Raw genomic sequence first — 20,646 nt, 5'->3', positions numbered from 1 at the left:
GATTAATTACCATGATCCTTTTGCCTGCGTACCAACCCAGTGCACACTGAACTGTGTTCAGAGTTCAAAACTAAGAACACCAAGGCACGTTCTTGGCTCATGTTCTGTTTAGGATGCATCTCTGCTAAACATTATTTTCGCTTGCCGTTCTTCCGGCATACGAACAACTTGTCCAGCCCACCGTAGTCTGCCGTGTTGTGTTAGCTTAATAATATTCAGCCCTTTCCGAAGTTCTGCACCATATTATGTCGAAAATATGGGAAGACGAGGAAATACCTGCTAGCTGGTTGGACGGCCTCATTTGACCTCTCTTTAAGAAAGGGCACAGACTGGAGTGCATCAATTACCGAGGAATAACCCTCCTTAATTCAGCGTACATAATTATGTCCCGTAATCTGTTCAACAGATTGAGACCGCTTGAAGAGTCCTTTGTCGGCGAATACCAAGCAGGTTTTCGTGAGCGCCGATCAAAGACGGATCAAATGTTTATCCTGAGACTAATCCTTGATAAATTCCGGGAGTACAACTTGCAGACACATCATCTGTTCATTGATTTCAAGGCGGCGTACGATTCAGTGAAACGGAATGAATTATGGCAAATTATGCTTGAACATGGTTTTCCGGCGAAACTGATACGGCTGATTCGTATAACGTTGAACGGGTCGATATCAAGTGTAAGGGTTGCGGATAAAATATCGACGTCATTTGTTACCTTAGATGGATTAAAGCAGGGTGATGCACTCTCGAATCTGCTGTTCAATATAGCGCTCAAAGGAGCAATTAGGACAGCGGGTGTGCAAAGAAGCGGAACCATTATCCCAAGATCGCATATGCTCCTGAGATTTGTGGACGATATCGACATTATCGGGATTGATCGCCGTGCCGTGGAAGAGGCTTTTGTGCATTTTAAGAGGGAGACAGCGTGGATTGGACTCACGATCAATACCAGCAAAACAAAGTACATGGTCGCTGGAAATCAACGTGGGATCATTAGTGGTGGTGGTAGCGAAATGGTGCTGGATGGTGAAAAATTTGAAGTGGTAGAAGAATTTGTGTATCTTGGGACATTAGTGACGGGCGATAATGATATTACCCGCATGGTGAAAAGGCGCATTGCAGCTGCAAATAGGGGAACTGTACCGGTTTTGACCATGTTCCCAATTTGGCCAATTTTGCAAATAACTCTAAAAATAAAGCAATTTGGGAGGGTTTATTAGCTCCAACAAGAGATATATCCCTCACGATTCAACGCCGCTTTTAATTGATCGATTATTTTGGAAAAATATGTATTTTTCAGGGTTGGCCAAAATAGGCACTAAGTTGGCCAAAACCGAAGCACTTCCCCTAGGGCTTATTACGGACTTCGTAACCAGCTTAAGTCCCGTAGTCTGCAAATGAAAACAAAACTCGCACTGTATACTACTCTGATTCTTCCGGTGGCTTTATACGGCTCAGAAACATGGAAGTTAAAGGAGGCTAATCGGAGAGCTTTCGTAGTGTTTGAGCGTAAGGTGCTGCGGACAATACTCGGCGGTAAACAGGAGAACGGTATCTGGCGTCGTCGCATGAACCACGAATTGTACCAGGTATATAAAGGGCTGGATATTATTAAGCTTATTCAACACGGCAGACTACGATGGGCTGGTCACGTTGTTCGTATGTCGGAAGTTCGTCAAGCGAAGATAATATTTAGTAGAGAATCTGGAAGAGGCCGCAGGCCTCGTGGAAAGCCGCGTACACGATGGCTTTTTGCAATTGAAGCGGACCTGAGGGCACTCAATGTTCAGAGCGACTGGAAGCGATTGGCCCAGGATCGAGTCCAGTGGAGAAGGATACTCCATTCGGCGTAGGTTCATCGAAGACCTGTAGCCCATCAAGTATCAAGTAACTATCCAGCCCTTCATACACCTGGTACAATTCGTGATTCATGCGACGCCGCCAGATACCGTTCTCCTGTTTACCGCCGAGTGTTGTCCGCAGCACCTTACGCTCAAACACTTCGAAAGCTCTCCGGTCAGCCGCCTTTAATGTCCATGTTTCATGGCCGTACAACGCCACCGGAAGAGTAGTATAGGGGAAGGTGGGTAGACTTGATCCCCGGGGAGACTTGATCACCCCCTGTTTTATCGAGAACTAAAGTAGTTTTGTTCTAGCGTATTTTTTAGTATAGATCCTCTAGACAAATGACCTTTATGTAGTGAGTTATTTTTTGGATTGACAACCTTATTTATTCTACAGGGCGTTTTGTATGTTTTGACCTTCCCAAAGATTTTTTTATTGGCCACGCAAAATTTGAACAACTTTTCATATGAATGACCAAAGTCTTTCGTTTTTTCACAGCAACAAGCCATAAATATGCTTATTGATCTTTACTGTTGAAAATGTCAACATTCCATCAAAGTTTTAGGATAATTGGATTTGAAGTTATTGCCTCAATATGGGGACACTTGATCCCCCGTTAGTTACCCATACAAAAATTTGGCGAAAAATTCAAAAATTAAAAACCGTTCTTAGGCTTCTAATTTTTTGTAGCTTTGACGGATTTGATGCAGGTTTGGTAGGAAAAATTATTTATTGCGTAGATCTCATAGAAAGTGGATCAAGTCTCCCCAAATTTTAAAATTGCATGTGCTATCGAATTCAATAACAAAAATCGTTCATGTATTCATTCATTCATTTATTTAGTTAACATCTAAACAGATAACACTGAATCAACAATTTGACGCCACAATGCACGGTTCGAGGCCGCATCTCTCCATCCTCGGATACGCCCCACGCTCGCCAAGTCATTTTGCACCTGGTCTGCCCATCTCGCTCGCTGCGCTCCACGCCGTCTCGTACCTGCCGGATCGGAAGCGAACACCATCTTCGCAGGGTTGTTGTCCGGCATTCTTGCAACATGTCCTGCCCATCGTACCCTTCCGGCTTTATCTACCTTCTGGATACTGGGTTCGCCGTAGAGTTGGGCGAGCTCATGGTTCATTCTTCGCCGCCACACACCGTCTTCTTGCACACCGCCAAAGATGGTCCTAAGCACCCGTCTCTCGAATACTCCGAGTGCTTGCAAGTCCTCCTCGAGCATTGTCCATGTTTCATGTCCGTAGAGGACAACCGGTCTTATAAGCTTCTTGTACATGACACATTTGGTGCGGTGGCGAATCTTTTTCGACCGTAGTTTCTTCTGGAGCCCGTAGTAGGCCCGACTTCCACAGATGATGCGCCTTCTTATTTCACGACTAACGTTGTTGTCAGCCGTTAGCAAGGATCCGAGGTAGACGAATTCCTCGGCCACCTCGAAGGTATCCCCGTCTATCGTAACACTGCTTCCCAGGCGGGCCCTGTCGCGCTCGGTTCCGCCCACAAGCATGTACTTTGTCTTTGACGCATTCACCACCAGTCCAACTTTTGTTGCTTCACGTTTCAGGCGGGTGTACAATTCTGCCACCTTTGCAAATGTTCGGTCATCCGCGAAGCAAATAAATTGACTGGATCTGTTGAAAATCGTACCCCGGCTGTTACACCCGGCTCTCCGCATGACACCTTCTAGCGCAATGTTGAACAACAGGCACGAAAGTCCATCACCTTGTCTTAGTCCCCGGCGCGATTCGAACGAACTGGAGTGTTCGCCCGAAATCTTCACACAGTTTTGCACACCATCCACCGTTGCTTTGATCAGTCTGGTAAGCTTCCCACGGAAGCTGTTCTCGTCCATAATTTTCCATAGCTCTACGCGGTCTATACTGTCGTATGCCGCCTTGAAATCAACGAACAGATGATGCGTTGGGACCTGGTATTCACGGTATTTTTGAAGGATTTGCCGTACAGTAAAGATCTGGTCCGTTGTCGAGCGGGCGTCAACGAAGCCGGCTTGATAACTTCCCACGAACTCGTTCACTAATGGTGACAGACGACGGAAGATGATCTGGGATATCACTTAGTAGGCGGCATTAAGGATGGTGATCGCTCGAAAGTTCTCACACTCCAGTTTGTCGCCTTTCTTGTAGATGGGGCATATAACCCCTTGCCCTTCCACTTCCTTCCACTCCTCCGGTAGCTGTTCGGTTTCCCAGATTCTGACTATCAGTTTGTGCAGGCAAGTGGCCAGCTTTTCCAGGCCCATCTTGATGAGCTCAGCTCCGATACCATCCTTACCAGCTGCTTTATTGGTCTTTAGCTGTTGAATGGCATCCTTAACTTCCCTCAAGGTGGGGGCTGGTTGGCTTCCATCGTCCGCTGAACTGACGTAGTCATCTCCTCCGCTGCCTTGACTTTCACTGCCTGTACTCTCAGCGCCATTCAGATGTTCCTCGTAGTGCTGCTTCCACCTTTCGATCACCACACGTTCGTCCGTCAAGATGCTCCCATCCTTATCCCGGCACATTTCGGCTCGCGGCACGAAGCCTTTGCGGGATGCGTTGAGCTTCTGATAGAACTTGCGTGTATCTTGAGAACGGCACAGCTCGTTCATGTATACGCACAGCAATTCGATACTTCTGCGTATTTTGAAGGAAAAATATTAAAAAAAAAAAAACTCCAAAAAATCGATTGTGTATCAATAACAACAATAATTTAAGGACTGTCATACATCAGTAAAGTTAAATGCTATATTTCTTAGAGAGTCTGTGTGGAAATCGCGTATGTTTATTTATTTTTGGTTGTGATACCTCGGAAATCAGAAAAGGGGATCAAGTCCACCCAGTCTCCCTTACAAATGATGCAGGGGTAATATGTACAGGACGCTCATAAGACCGGTGGTACTCTATGGATATGAGACTTGAACAATACTCTAGGAGGGCTTGCAAGCATTACAGATATTCGATGGACGCGTGCTTAGGACTATTTTTAGAGGTGTGCAAGAGAACGGTGTGTGGCGTCGAAGGATGAACCACGAGCTCGCCCAACTCTCCGTCGAACGCAGTAACCAGAAGGTAGGTAAAGCTGGAAGGGTACGAAGGACAACGCATGTTGCAAGAATGCTGGACCGCAAGCCTGCAAAGATGGTATTTGAAATGTACCTATGTGGTGCAAAATATAGCCACGGAAATAATTTAAGATTTTTACTCCAAACTCCAAACATATCCGCTCCATTGATATGTCGTCAGACCCATGATCAATTTTATCCTTACAAAATCAGATTTTTACCTATATTGTACGGTATGTAGTGTGAAGGCGGTCGCAATACAATACAGATGAATGCTTGCCAAACGCCGAACGCAACATCATCATCGTCACATCATGTTTAGCACTCTAGTAAGTAGCAGAGCAGCCGGAGGGCCAGCGCTCAGAGCCGAGCAAAGAGAAACAAAAACCTAAATCATTCCGATCCAATCCAACTACCATCACTGACTGCTTCGGGCATCCCAGTAAATGTGGACCGCAAACCAAAGCGATGGTGCTTTGCCGCCTCGGAGGCAATTGTGGACCAACCGAACGAGGCAACGAGAGTTTGAGATAAATGAAATATTTCTTCACTCTTGACATAAAACATAAATATATGCACGGGCATGGGTCCCCGGTTGGTATTCGGAACGGTTCGATTATAAAGTGCGTACAGTCTAGCCTGATTCAGAATGTAAAAAAAATGGGCGAGAATGAGTAACCAGCATACTTCGCATTCTATTCGACTGGAATGTAGGATTGTTGGATATTTTGGTTAAGAAAGAACGATAAACAGCTAATTACTATTGGCTTGGAACACTTGACAACACAATCTACATTGTGTAATTGTGTGTAAGAATACATCTGCAAAAGGTATGTTGAATAGTAAATTATAATTATAATGATTTTCATAGACATTTTTGCTGACGGTTCACCGAAAATTCATGAATCCAACGCTTGTTGACTGGCATATCTTATAAAACAATGCAGCACTAATCTGCTTGTTCAATTTTAGAATTACAGAGGAATGTGTACATCGTAAATTAGTGTAGAAAACAATTTTTCCAGCAAATTCAAAATTCAAAATATTTAAGCTCTTTTAGTGGAATGTTTTCATCTGTCTAAGACTAGTTTAGTACTTCCAATTAATTCTAAAACAGGGGAATATAATAATGAGTCTCCTATCGCACCTAGGATGAATAATGCTATTAACTGGTTCAACGAACATATTCGATTCCAAATATCTTGATAGAATGCTTCGAATTCTTTTGCTTATTACTACAAGCTTGTTCACTGGTATATCTTATGAAACAATGCACCACGACCACCACTCCGCTAGAATGACGGAGGCACGTAGAATCTACATCGTGAATTAGTGTTGCGAAAACAGTTCGTTTTGCCAATGTAAATTGTGCAGGACATCATGCAGTTTAACAACGTAAGCTCCTGTGCCTAATATCTACGTAAGAATTACAGGAAAGCATTCTTGCAAGGTTTTCCTCATCAAATCAAGAATAAATATTGATATCTACTGGTTCAACGAATATTTTCGATTCCAAATATCTCGATGGAATGCTTCGAATTCTTGTGCTTTCTTTCCCATCTACACCGAATCACACTCAGAAGGAAAACTGCTGACCTTCCGTTTCCATTGGATCTCGAGATAGAGTGAACACAGCATACCATCCCAATATATAAACAGCAGAAGCATAAAATTGAAACCTATTACAACCGAAACCATAAAACATACATAGCTCTGCTAAAAGCGGCCACCAAATCGAAGTCAACTCAAGACGGTTCGACACGACTAGCCGAACGTCGAACGGTGACTATGTGAAATTACAGAAAACTAGCACACGACAATTAAAATATCCATTTAAGCTGCATTTGAATTATCCAGCAGATGGGATTTGATGAGTTCACCTTTGAAGTGTTAAACATTTTATAGCGTATTGTTTCGAAAATATAAAAATCGATTAGCAATTACGAGCTGTAAGGAAAATGTTTATTATTAAAGTTAGGCGTTGGATGGTAACACAATTGACATAGGCATCGGTAATTTAACTTGTATCAAACTGTTAATCTCTTTGAATAAATCAAAGTTTTCTAAAAGTTGAAAGTATAATATTCACGAGTGACAGATTTGTCGGTTTTAAGATTACGCAGTTGAAACTAGCTTTCACCTGGCGCGCTTTGCTCCTCCGTGCTCATTGGAAAACGCCCAAGTTTATATTTTATTATTGAATAATATGTATCAAATGTGGTAGAAAATCTACAAAAACTTACGAATAGGTTCATTTTTTATTAAACAATAGAAACCTCCTTACAATTTGCTACTTTTCCAGAAGGACCTTTCTTAGAAAAAATATTTTAATTTTGGGGGATTTTTATAAATGCGAATTATTAATTCCATCCCGAACAAGCCTGAATTTAAAATTGAATAAAATAAATAAAAAATATAGAATGTCTTTGGAATGTCTAAACCCTGAATAGTTGATTGCGGTTTCAAATTGTTTATAATACTCCTGTGTAATAGTATTCGAATAATCATTGAAATGAACGAGATGACACTATCATATAGCAAATCAAATGAATAATATTGTTACAATTCGAAAAGTGACATCCAAATTTGTCACATTCGTTTTCCAAACACCTTACAACGATCAGCATTATTCTCATCATTTATTGATGTTGACAAATTTTCTCGCCACTTTCTCGCTGGCTTGGCTATGTCGAAATTACTAATGCTTCTCATATGGCGATGCACCAAGACCCCATACGTACGGCGGGGGTGCGAGCGTGAAGTATGAAGCAAAAGTGCCACGGAAAATAATGTGAAACTGAAACGATTTGTCACACGTCTCTCGCACACGCTGCCGCCAAACCGTGTTCGAAACTGAATTCAGGTATTAATTTCGTCCAATTGTCGTACGACGACGATGACGACGACGATAACTTCTTCTGACATTTAGCGCTGCGCTCTGTAGCTTCCTGAACCGAATTTCTAGGGCTATCGTCGAAATTTCCATATTCCAACAAACGACACAGTGCTGCTCAACCCGGACAGACAAAGCCAGTGAGCGAGTTTCGGTGTTCGACGGTGGGCAAGCGGGAGGTCGGTAGCTCATAGCCAAACACTCGATGGCGAAGCGATAAACGACAAAGATTAATGTTTCCTGCCTGATGGTTTTATTTACAGAAGGCCTTGTCTTCGTCACCGTTTACTGCCTGCCACACTTCTGGGTTGTTGGTCAGAGAACAAAAACCGGAGTTGCTCTACCTCACGATATTTCCATATCGAAAACAGTACGGACAATTTTTTCGAGTTTCACGGTTTGATCGGCTTGATACTTGCCGAATTCAGAACGGAATCGATATTGTTCTCGAGAGATTCGCTAAATCTTCTTCCGTACGCGGAGGGTTTGCCGGCTTCCAGAACTAAAATACTAAAAGGTGCGATTGATGCTTCTGAACTTCTGTCCCGCATCGAGGTTCGCACCATTAGTAGACAGTTGCGATCTCCGGATTTCATCGAACGACTTATGTTAGTCGATTTCATCCACGAATCGCTTACATTTTTGATCGATCTTTTTTGTATTGGGGGAAATTGTAGATTTTGTATTAATAGGATAGAAATGTCCGGAAGACTAAATTAGTTATTTAATACATTCATGTAGACTGCTACCAGATGAATTAGATAATAAATAAATCTTAAATCTATATACATATCTTCATCTTCAATATACATATACATAAAAATGAATTTCTGTCTGTCTGACCCTTATAGATTCGGAAACTACTGAACCGATCAGCGTAAAAAATTGTATGCATAGGTTTTTGGGGCCGGGGAAGATTCTTAAGATGATTTGAGACCCCTTCCCCCTTTGGAAAGGGGGTTCCCATACAAATGAAAATATATTTCTGTGGTGGTTTGAAACACCTTATCCTTCTGGACAGGGGGGTTCCCATACAAATTAAACAAAAATTTCTCCAGAACTCGAGAGCTAATCAGAGAATAAATGAATTTTAGGCTAAACGAAGTCCGTCGGGTCTGCTAGTAAATAAATAAAAAGTAGAAGGGTTGTGTACAGAACACGACCGCTTAACGTGAACTACACTCTGAGGAAAATCTATGCTAACTGCGTTTCTTCTGGTTGACCCCACGTTCGTTTACGTGCAGTTTATTCTCGATTAGTATAACCTCCGTATCCTCGCCGTGTAACGATTTAATCTTGCATAGGTTTTTTTTTACTCAAGCTTAGTATAAACTTTGAAAATATGAAAAATGATTTGTTTGTATGTTATAACAGATGTGGTCTATTTCTGAGTGTACATAAAACTTCTTAGTGCAATAAGAATTGTAATATCATGTAGCTGTTTGATTGTACGCATGACACAATCGCAAACTTTAATAAAAAAAATATTACCATCACAGTTGTTACTTAGGTCGCTAAAGACAAAGACATCGTTTCAAGTTTGTTAAGAAAGTTGTGTTCCCGCACCAAACCGGTGGATGTTAGATTTTCTAACAATTATGTATAAGAATCTACCAAAACCTGTATGAGAACTAAACCTACGAAATTGTTAGATTATTATACAAGTATTGTATAAGAAATTCTAGCTTTGTTCTGGATAGACAATATCGTAGAGAGCCTCTCTACGATATTGTCTATCCGGAACAAAGCTACACGCTTAAAATCAATAACACAGAGATGTGTTTGCATCACACAAAACGGACCTAATGTGGAACATCCCCTAGATGAGCGACAGTTACACAGGCACAAAAAAGCCTCGTACGGTCGTGCAAACGGTCCTTTTCAACATGTAAAGACATCAACATGTACAGATTCCTTGTTTCATGAGGAACCAAATACTGTTGAAAATATTGAAATCCTAGCTTCAATAAAACCACACGAGCTATATTTGTGGCTGTGTAACTATCGCTCATCTAGGGGATGTTCCACATTAGGTCCGTTTTGTGTGATGCAAACACATCTCTGTGTTATTGATTTTAAGCGTGTAGTACGCTTTTTATACCGAAGTTAGATTTTTTCTCCAGATACAGGCAACTTTCTCAACTTCGGAAGTAGTGCGGTGGATTTGTCTAAAGATGCGCTAATCAACGCATCAATTCATTTGGCAGATAAAATTTCGGAAGAAAGTTCTGTTCGAAAGTCCCGACTTCCGAATTCTAATTTGGTGCTACCCCGACAATATCTCGAACAAAATGGCTCGCACGCTTTCTTATATCAAATGAAGTAAGCTCATCAGTTCCGTCCCTTCGTTATTCGCAATGAGTACACATAAAATTTGCTCCTATAACGATTAACAAGGGGACGCGCGGGGCTAAAGATCTCACTATAGTAAATATAATGGAACGTACACACGGTCAAGCAGTTTGACCAACATTGACTCCATCTCTTGTTTATACAAACACTGCCCCCAACAACTCAAACCAAAATCAAATCGTTTTAAGGTCACTCCTGACAGAATCCAAGTTTGAAAGTGCTCGCGTTTTCGGGGGCACACCACTCGATACGGAAGCAACGCACAACTGTCATTTTTATTTTTTCACGCATGCTGCGACGCAGCAAAGCTGAATCAACAAAAATTACAGTTGTCCGCCGCCTCCGTATCAAGTGGTGTGCCCCCGAAAACGCGAGCACTTTGAAACTTGGATTCTGTCAGGAGTGACCTTAATTTTTCCAACCGAGCCGCCAACTGTCATCTAATTGTCATCTATATGGATGCGCTTTATGCGTTTTTCACACACTGTAAACTCGGCATTACTCATTAATGTGGTAAAAATATCCATTATTTTACGACATATGGAGCTGTCAAAATAATGGGTATTAAATACCATGTAAATTTCTCATAGTGGGTAAATTATGTTCATTATATACTTCCGAATATTTACCCAATAATGGGTGAAAATATACTTCTTGTAATTAAAACATTCTGCAGTTGAAGTGGAAGCGGCACCGACAATGACGTTGGAATGAGGTAAGTTTTAAATATTTTCTTCTCGATAATGGATTGAAAATATTTGGAATCCCTTGATATTACGTTATTTACTCGTTTTACAGTAAATCATTTGTTTTGCACCTCATACACTGCTTATAGTGAAGGCCCCTCAAGTGTCCGGCAAATTCTTGGGCAAATTGCTATTTCCTGTGCCATGATCTACCCGGCTGCTAACGGGGCATTTTATGTGGCACCTTGTTCGCTGGACTCAGCACCGATGACGCTGAATCGAAGCAGTTCCGGCGACTGATGGCATGATGGGTCTCGTTTCACAAAGGCATCTCGGATGGCGTCTCGAAAGGGTGAGGATTAAATTGATTTGTTTCAACTTGTTATGTCTGATTTCGAATGAAATTTCAGCTCCAATCAGAGCCAGCGAATCTTTATTCTGGCCGGATTTGGTTGGTCCGGCTGTGACCCGACCGATTCGCACGGATTTTGGCACCTCGTTTTCCCACACGGCCCGCCACCTCAGTAAAGGACAAGGAACAAAGTGTCCATTCGCTGGATCAGCTACAATACACGTTTAATTTAAATCGAGAATCATTTGAGTAGCTACAAAGTGCAAGAAAATAAAAATTGTGTCTCATTTTGAAATAACTCAATAATAAATAAATTTATTCAACTAATTCGATTATTTTACTTTATTTTTATCAAACTTCCTGATTCATTACTTGTCTAAAACTGAAAAGAATAGTGTATAAATTTTACCCAATGCGAGATTTCAAAAAATTTCCTAATGGGTGAAATTTACCCCTAGTTTTGACGTATAAGCGGTTTACTCATTATTGAGTAAACGCTGTTTATTCATTTAATGAGTTGAACTATTTAACTTCATAATGGGTGATTAGAACATTATTTTGAGCTTTTTAGTGGAATGTTTTCACCTGTCATAAGACGAGTTTATACAATCTCATTGAATTCCACCACTTAAAGTCGAGTCAAGTACGAGACACTGAAGACGGCCTTACTTTTGAGGTCGAAATACGTATCTGTCAAGATACAATTAAGTGGTGGAATTCAATGGGATTGTATAAACTCGTCTTATGACAGGTTCATAATGGGTACTTTTTCACCCATTAAAGAGTACTTTGGTGGCACAGTGCAGTGTACTCTGTGTTTCGTCTTTGACGTTCTTGACACGATACCGACTTGGTTTCATCGTTGCTGTTCACATAAATGTAGAAATTGTGGAGCGTATTATCGTAATTCGCAATGGCTACAGTTAGGATAGCTCAAATCAATCTTCAGCACAAAAGAACAGCAACGATTAATCTTTGTAGACTTATACAAAATGGCAAATCCCAAGTGGCTTTGGTGCAGGAACCCTATTTTCGCAAGGGTAGCTACTTAAGTAACCTAGCAAGGGGCAACTAACTCTAAACTTTCGACAGTATCCAGAATTACTAACAAATACTAGGTAGCGAAAAACTACGTCGTATCTACGGTTAATTGATCAAAGAGCCCTGGTTGGGAAATCATGAACACAACGCCACCCAGTCGATACAGTCCACCCAGTTTTAGGCAACACATGATTTCAGTCTCCTTTAAATTCTTAAAAAATCACTGAACAACTATTTCACCTGTCATAAGACGAGTTTATACAATCCCATTGATTCCACCACTTAATTGTATCTTGACAGATACGTATTTCGACCTCAACAGTAAGGCCGTCTTCAGTGTCTTCGAGTCAAGTACGAGACACTGAAGACGGCCTTACTGTTGAGGTCGAAATACGTATCTGTCAAGATACAATTAAGTGGTGGCAAAGCAAAATTTTTCTGAGCAAATTCCATGATGGCGGTGAAATATATCACTGAAATGTATGATTTAACGAAATTTTAACCGCTTATCATACTTTTTCCGAAAAATAATTTTATTAATAAATAGTTTGGGCAAACACACTAATCGATTTAGTGGACATCCTATATGTTGTGGTAATCAATATTTTCGATTTATTTCCCTGAACTACGTTATATGGCCGGCGCGTGGTGTTCAACCTTATTTTTTCACAACATTATTTTATTTATTTATTCAGACTAAGGCCGAAGTGGCCTGTGCGGTATGTAAGAGTCTTCTCCATTCGGCTCGGTCCATGGCAACACGTCGCCAGCCACGCAGTCTACGGAGGGTCCGCAAGTCATCTTCCACCTGATCGATCCACCTTGCCCGCTGCGCACCTCGCCTTCTTGTGCCCGTCGGATCGTTGTCGAGAACCATTTTCACCGGGTTATTGTCCGACATTCTGGCTACGTGCCCGGCCCACCGCAGTCGTCCGATTTTCGCGGTGTGAACGATGGATGGTTCTCCCAACAGCTGATGCAACTCGTGGTTCATTCGCCTCCTCCATGTACCGTCCGCCATCTGCACCCCACCATAGATGGTAGGCAGCACTTTCCTTTCGAAAACTCCGAGTGCGCGTTGGTCCTCCACGAGCATCGTCCAGGTCTCGTGTCCGTAGAGGACTACCGGTCTAATGAGCGTTTTGTAGATGGTCAGTTTGGTGCGGCGGCGAACTCTATTCGATCGAAGCGTCTTGCGGAGTCCAAAGTATGCACGATTTCCAGCCACTATACGCCTCCGAATTTCTCTGCTGGTATCATTTTCGGCAGTCACCAGTGAGCCCAAGTACACAAATTCTTCTACCACCTCGATTTCATCACCACCGATGCCAACTCGCGGTGGGTGGCTCACATTGTCTTCTCTTGAACCTCTTCCTATCATGTACTTCGTCTTCGACGTGTTGATGACTAGTCCAATCCGCTTGGCTTCCCTCTTCAGTCTGATGTAGGCTTCCTCCATCTTCTCAAAGTTACGTGCCATAATATCTATGTCGTCGGCGAAACCAAATAGCTGGACGGACTTATTGAAAATTGTACCACTCGTGTTAATCCCTGCTCTTCGTATTACCCCTTCCAAAGCGATGTTGAATAGCAGACACGAAAGACCATCACCTTGCCGTAACCCTCTGCGGGTTTCGAAGGGACTCGAGAATGCCCCTGAAACTCGAGCTACGCACATCACCCGATCCATCGTCGCTTTGATCAACCGTGTCAGTTTATCCGGAAATCCGTTTTCGTGCATTAGCTGCCATAGCTGGTCCCGATCGATTGTATCATATGCGGCTTTGAAGTCGATGAATAGATGATGTGTGGGCACGTTGTATTCGCGGCATTTCTGCAGTACTTGGCGAATGGCGAACACCTGGTCCGTGGTGGAGCGTTCGCCCATAAAAACCCGCCTGGTACTGCCCCACGAACTCCCTTGCAATTGGTGCTAGTCGACGGCATAAAATTTGGGAGAGTACCTTGTAGGCGGCGTTCAGCAATGTGATTGTGCGGTAGTTGCTACAACCCAGCTTATCGCCCTTTTGTAAATGGGACACGCGACACCTTCCATCCACTCCTGCGGCAAAACTTCCTCCTCCCAAATCTTGGTAATGACCCAGTGCAGCGCTCTAGCCAGTGCCTCACCACCGTGTTTAAATAGCTCTCCTGGTAATTGGTCAACCCCAGGGGCTTTGTTGTTCTTCAGCCGACCAATCTCCTCCTGGATTTCCTGGAGATCCGGGGCCGGTAGAATTATGTCCTGCGCGCGTTCCCCTAGGTCCATCACCATACCGCCATCTTCGTCTGCCGTATCGCCATTCAGGTGCTCTTCGTAGTGCTGCTGCCACCTTTGGATCACCTCACGCTCGTTCGTAAGAAGGTTCCCGTTTATGTCCTTACACATATCGGGCTGTGGCACGTGGCCCTTACGTGAACGGTTCAACTTCTCATAGAACTTTTGTGTGTTATTAGTGCGGTACAGTTGCTCCGTCTCTTCACGGTCTCGATCTTCCTGCTGACGCTTTTTCCTCCGGAAAATCGAGTTTTGTCTGTTCCGCGCCTGTTTATATCGTGCTTCATTCGCTCTCGTGCGGTGTTGCAGCAATCTCGCCCATGCTGCATTCTTCTCTTCTACTAACTGCTCACATTCGCCGTCATACCAGTCGTTTCTCCGATCCGGGGGCACCGTGCCAAGTGCAGCGGTTGCGGTGCTACCAATGGCGGATCGAATATCTCTCCAGCCATCTTCAAGAGACGCTGCGCCTAGCTGCTCTTCCGTTGGGAGTGCCACTTCCAGCTGCTGCGCGTATTCTTGGGCTAGTCTACCGTCTTGTAGCCGCCCAATATTAAGCCGCGGCGTCCGACTTCGACGCGTGTTGTACACCGTCGAGAGTTTTGAGCGCAGGCAAACTGCAACGAGGTAGTGGTCGGATTCAATATTCGCACTGCGGTAAGTGCGGACATTCGTGATGTCGGAGAAGAATTTACCGTCGATTAGAACGTGGTCGATTTGGTTTTCCGTTTCTTGGTTAGGTGATCTCCATGTGGCCTTGTGGATATTTTTGCGGGGAAAGAAGGTGCTTCGGACTACCATTCCGCGGGAGGCTGCGAAGTTTATGCATCGTTGGCCGTTGTCATTCGATACGGTGTGCAGACTATCCGGTCCTTGCGCGTTCATGTCACCGATGACGATTTTGACGTCCCGCAGTGGGCATCCATCGTATGTCTGCTCCAGCTGTGCGTAGAACGCTTCTTTCTCGTCGTCGGGTCTCCCTTCGTGTGGGCAGTGCACGTTGATGATGCTATAGTTGAAGAAACGGCCTTTAATCCTCAGCTTGCACATCCTTGCGTTGATTGGCTGCCACCCAATCACGCGTTGGCGCATCTTTCCCAGCACTATGAAGCCGGTTCCCAGCTCGTTGGTGGTGCCACAGCTTTGGTAGAAGGTAGCCGCCCGATGCCCGCTTTTCCACACCTTCTGTCCTGTCCAGCAAATCTCCTGCAGCGCCACGACGTCGAAGTTGTGGGGATGTAATTCATCGTAGATCATCCTGTCGCAACCTGCGAAACCTAGCGACTTGCAGTTCCATGTTCCAAGCTTCCAATCGTGATCCTTTATTCGTCGCCTAGGTCTTTGCCGATTATATCGAGTCGCATTATCTCTTATATTGTTCGTAATTATTGGTTTTCCAGGCGGCTTATTGGGCCTGCGCAAACCTCCTGTCTCGCCGGAGGGCCGTCGTGTCAGGGCTGTTTACGTCCCACCTAACACCAGGACTTGGGCTTGTGCGCTTTGAGCGGCACACGGTCGCTTTGGCGGAGCCTACTTGCGGATACATGCAGCTTTTTATAGAGGTTTAACAGGGCCCACTGTCAAACCCCACCACATCCTAGGCAGGCGCCACAACTCGCAGATGGCCTGGGGGAGGGATCGTCAAGCCCTTGGACATAGTCCCTGCTGCCCCCACAACATTTGACCATAAAATCGGAAGTGCGCTTCTTTTCAATGGTACTGAATCGAAAAAACAACCTGAAATAAAATATTATTTTGTTGTCATCATCATAATTTTCATCAACAATCCATTTTTTTATTATTTTGCTGCAAAGATTTGTTTCTTTTTTTATAAAGCAACATTTTGACAGCTGCCGCGGCCAAATTCCCTTTTTTTGCGGGTGGTTTAAAAAGGGTTTCTAAGGTCTGTCTCATTTGGAGAATTAAACTTAAAAGTGACAGTTCGAAAATTAGCAAATAACCCGGTAATAAGAATGGCTGGTGCTGCCCAACCCCGTGAAACAAGCACTAGTTCTTGAAGCCACCGTTTGTTGGCGTGGCGCTAGTGCTGTTTATGAAGTTTAAAGCTCCGTTCATATTGTACCGATTACATATCGCGCGGGTATTCAATTATCGCAAAATTATTTTCGATCGTAAAAATTTAAATTTCAATAACTTAAGTTATATTGTTCTGCACTGCAAATAAAATTCACGTAACATTCACCTGAAAATGAACGTAGATATTTTTCCACCATACTTTTCAGGTAAATTCTACGTGAATTTAGATCAGAGCGAGTCTATGGTAGTATGGTGTCACAATAAATTAATCTTTGCATTTCATTGTATTTCATAACACAAATAAAGCAAATGTTATTTAATCGGGTCATAATACATTATTTATTGATTCAAATGGGCATTATGGGAATACAATTAGGTGCTTAGTTTGTGAAGCTAAATCCTCGGCTGATATTGATGGATCTATTGAATTCAAATCTATTTATGCACTGCAAAAATGGTTCTTTCGAGATCCGGAGATACAAATTTTTTTTGTGGAAGTAGTATACACAGCATTTAATAAAAGCAACACCTGAAATGAAAGATAATAATAATGTGGAAAAGGTTATACGGTATGTAATTGAACTTACATTTTCCCGAGCATTTTCCTCCTTTCAAACGGCGCTATTCTATATGAAGTAGTTATAGACTCCTCAATTTTCAAAAATGGCACAATTATGTAAAAATTGAATGTTTTGTTAATTGATAAAACTTACCAAAAAATACTTTGACAAATATAAATAAATTTCAATTTTTAAAGTGCTAAATTCTAAAAGTTCTAAATTCTTTCATCAAATTAAGTGAGACAACTGATATTAATTTTGCACACCAAGATCCCCAGTAAAAGCTACCTTTCACAAATACTCAGTGAATTCCACCAACAAACATGTAAGTTGTACGTGACACAGGTAAAGTTTATCACAGGTTCTTGTTATCAATGGTTCACCTGATTATTCTGGTTAAATTTACGTTACAAGTTGGTTGAGTGTGTTTTCGTTATTTATTCAGCATTTTACGTGCGGTAATGGCTGCCAAATTTAACTCATGTTTTGGTATTGTGCAGTCTATTTGACGTTTGGCTTGTGTCGTTTGACATCACAGCGACCACCATCATCAGAGTGGTCCAGAAAAGCGTCGAATCTAAGATAAATTATGTTACTTAGTCATCTTACGAGTCATCGACAGTTATTTTTTGGAGAATTGTTGGAACCTCGTCTATTTCTAAGGAAAATATGTTTTCTTTCCATTTGATATTATCCAACTGGAAGTAAATATCGCATTGTGGGTAAAATTTTGATTTAAACTGAACAATTTGTGTGTTGACAGAATTACAGTCGGGATTCGCTGGTTGGGATCTTAATACTTGGGTCACTTTTTAGTTGGGCCTCCGCTGATTGGGCCGTGGCCCAACTAAAAAGCAACCGTACGTCAAAATTCAATGTAAACACGGAAAACGGGATTGGGCGTCACTGGACATCATTTGTGATGTTCAAGTCGAAATACACGTGTTCAAATGGCTGTCAGTTGACCCAACTAAAAAACCGAATTCGTTAGTTGGGCCGAGGTCGTGGCCCAACCAGCGAATCGCGACTGTATAGTTTTTTAAGCATAATGAACTTAGCGTAAAAGGAGATTAAAAAGATTAACTATCGAGCTGCCAATGACCATGCACCGGAGATAAGTTATTTTTAGTTGAAGAGAAACCTAACTATATTGCTCGTGTAGCGAATGTGTAACATTTGTTTTTTTTTTCGATTATGAATTAATCTTAAGAATCGTCTTCAAATTGTCAGTTCTTTGAGCAAATAAAATCTGAAAGTTCGTTCTAGAAACCCCGAAAAACTGCTAAGATTTTTTGTAACCTTGAGTGAAATGGCCGAATAATAGAAACACTAGAAAATTCTGTCGCCGCTGTGCCGTAAACAGGATGTTTCGTAATTAATTTGCCCTCAAATAAAACATGTCGCTACAAAAGATCACAAAAAAGATTTTTTTGACGATTTTTAAAAAGTTAATTAGATTTTCATACTAATACATGATTTGATTATCGGCTTTATCGGTCAGTTCTACTTAAAGTATGAGGGAGTAGATAATCGAAAGATAATTGAAAATCAACAGATTAAAACCGTTCGCTTCATACTTTGAGTAGAACTGATCGAAAAGCCGATAATCAAATCATTCATTACAATCACGGTCGTGTTTCATACTAATACATATCATAAACTTAAACGGCCCATTTTTCGCATGCCTACCGTGATGTGCCCTAATTTCGCGCGCGCCTTAACTTCGCGCATTATAAAATAATTTATGTTTTTCAATTTTTAAATACCAGTCAAAATTGAAAAATCTGGAGGATTACAAAATATCATTGTTGTTGAAGGTTTTTACGAAAGAACTTGAAAAACAAACTTGGTTTAGTCCACCAAATAAAATTATTTCAATTCGGTCCTCCCATCGACCGCCATATTTGCTTGTGCTTAGCACAGAGACGAAGAACATGATCCAAGTAAACAAATGATTTTACTGTACAAAACTGGCTAATTTTTGGAAATATTTGTATCCATTATGCTCTGTTGGATATGTTTATTCGTCATTACTATTGAAAAGTGTGAAACTGATATGTATTTTGTATTTATTTAGACTTTCGCTTTGTGCGCGAAATTAGGCATATGAGAGTAATTAGAGTGCCTAATTTCGTTTATTGTTGTTGCGTAGTTTCATTTGCAACATTCTAATGAAACAAAAGCAATATAATGCACAGGACAGTTTTACACTGAATAGAACCCGAGGAGTTCATTACCATGCGCTTTTTATCTAATTTTCAGGCGGATAACCACCGACATCGACTAATGTTGACTTGAAAGATCTTATAGATTAGTGCTTGCAATAGCTATCAAATCCGATGTGTAAAATGATGCTAAACTTAAGTCGAGGATAAAACTACAGCAGCTTTTTCGATAATGTATATAATATTGAAGATGTCTTATATGAAACACATATTTGAAGATTGTCTAAGTAAGAGATAGCGGAATTAAAGACTTTCATACATGATGTCTCGAAAATTATTTTTTTTAATGCACATTGCTTAATAAACATTGCTGATACAATGTCTTATTTCCTAAAATACGATTTATATTTCAGAAGAAAACGATATATTGGGAATTATGACTTGTGTCAACTAAAATTCATGAAGTAAAATCTAAGCAAAGCTCCAGAGGGTCGAAATATAGGGGCATACCATTTCGACTAAAGAATGGGTCACTGACGGCTGTCTGATACCGTTATCTGTATATTTTGAACAATGGATGCATGCTTCTATTGGTCAATTGATTATATTTCATCAAACCAATAACGATATTCCATTCCAAACATGAGCGAAGTTAGGAACACTTTTGCGCGAAATTAGAACTATCCTATTTTCATGCGCGAAATAAGGAGCATACAACGGTCTCAAATTCATACCGCATTTTTTTTTAAATAGCAGCAAAGTTTGCAAGTAACATTTTTTTGAGAACCTAGAATCCTTCTACTACGTGATGCAGTAGCAAATGTTCCCAAATGGCCACTACATGTTTTTCAATGAACGTTTTAACTTTGTCAGATCTTAAGTGTGCGAAATTAGGGTACTTCACGGTACAAAAAAAAATTGACAGGAAAAGAACTGGTTTGCAGCTTTTTTTTTCCATTTGCGAAAATTGGTTTTGAAACAGGAAGATGCATTAGGAATTAAAGGCTTTCTAATGTTAATGAGCCCGTAGCCCACTCTTTGCAAAATGACCTCAAGTTCCTTCAAACATCTATCAAACTGTTAAGATATCGACATGGGTATCAGGCAGACTTGACAAATATTTGTTATTGTGACAAAGACTGTGCGGATAACTTTTGCGCTAGGTGTATCTGAAATGAACGAATCAGTTTTAGAGATAATTGCAATAAAGTTTTAAAACATATTTTAGATGGTTCGCTTTTTCTTGCAACAACAACCCAAAATATAAAAAAACTGTTTTTTTTTATTCGAATTAAATCTTTCCTCGAGCGATATTGCCGCATGCGTCACTGTGTTCCGTGCATAAAGCCACAACTTGACAG

At 41.6% G+C, this 20,646-nt stretch overlaps 1 long non-coding RNA gene across 1 annotated transcript; it reads left to right on the top strand.

Annotated features, from left to right (window-relative positions):
- The first annotated feature begins 10,780 nt into the window (after positions 1-10,780).
- Positions 10,781-11,459, top strand: LOC134220465 (uncharacterized). Its single transcript, XR_009981914.1, has 3 exons — positions 10,781-10,881; positions 10,965-11,204; positions 11,263-11,459. It is a non-coding gene; the product is annotated as an uncharacterized LOC134220465 (long non-coding RNA).
- Positions 11,460-20,646: the final 9,187 nt, after the last annotated feature.

The sequence above is a fragment of the Armigeres subalbatus genome, chromosome 3, assembly GCF_024139115.2.
Source record: "Armigeres subalbatus isolate Guangzhou_Male chromosome 3, GZ_Asu_2, whole genome shotgun sequence".
NCBI classification, from domain to species: Eukaryota; Metazoa; Arthropoda; class Insecta; order Diptera; family Culicidae; genus Armigeres; species Armigeres subalbatus.
Note: the sequence above shows the minus strand (reverse complement) of the source record. Positions and strands in the feature narration are given on the sequence as shown.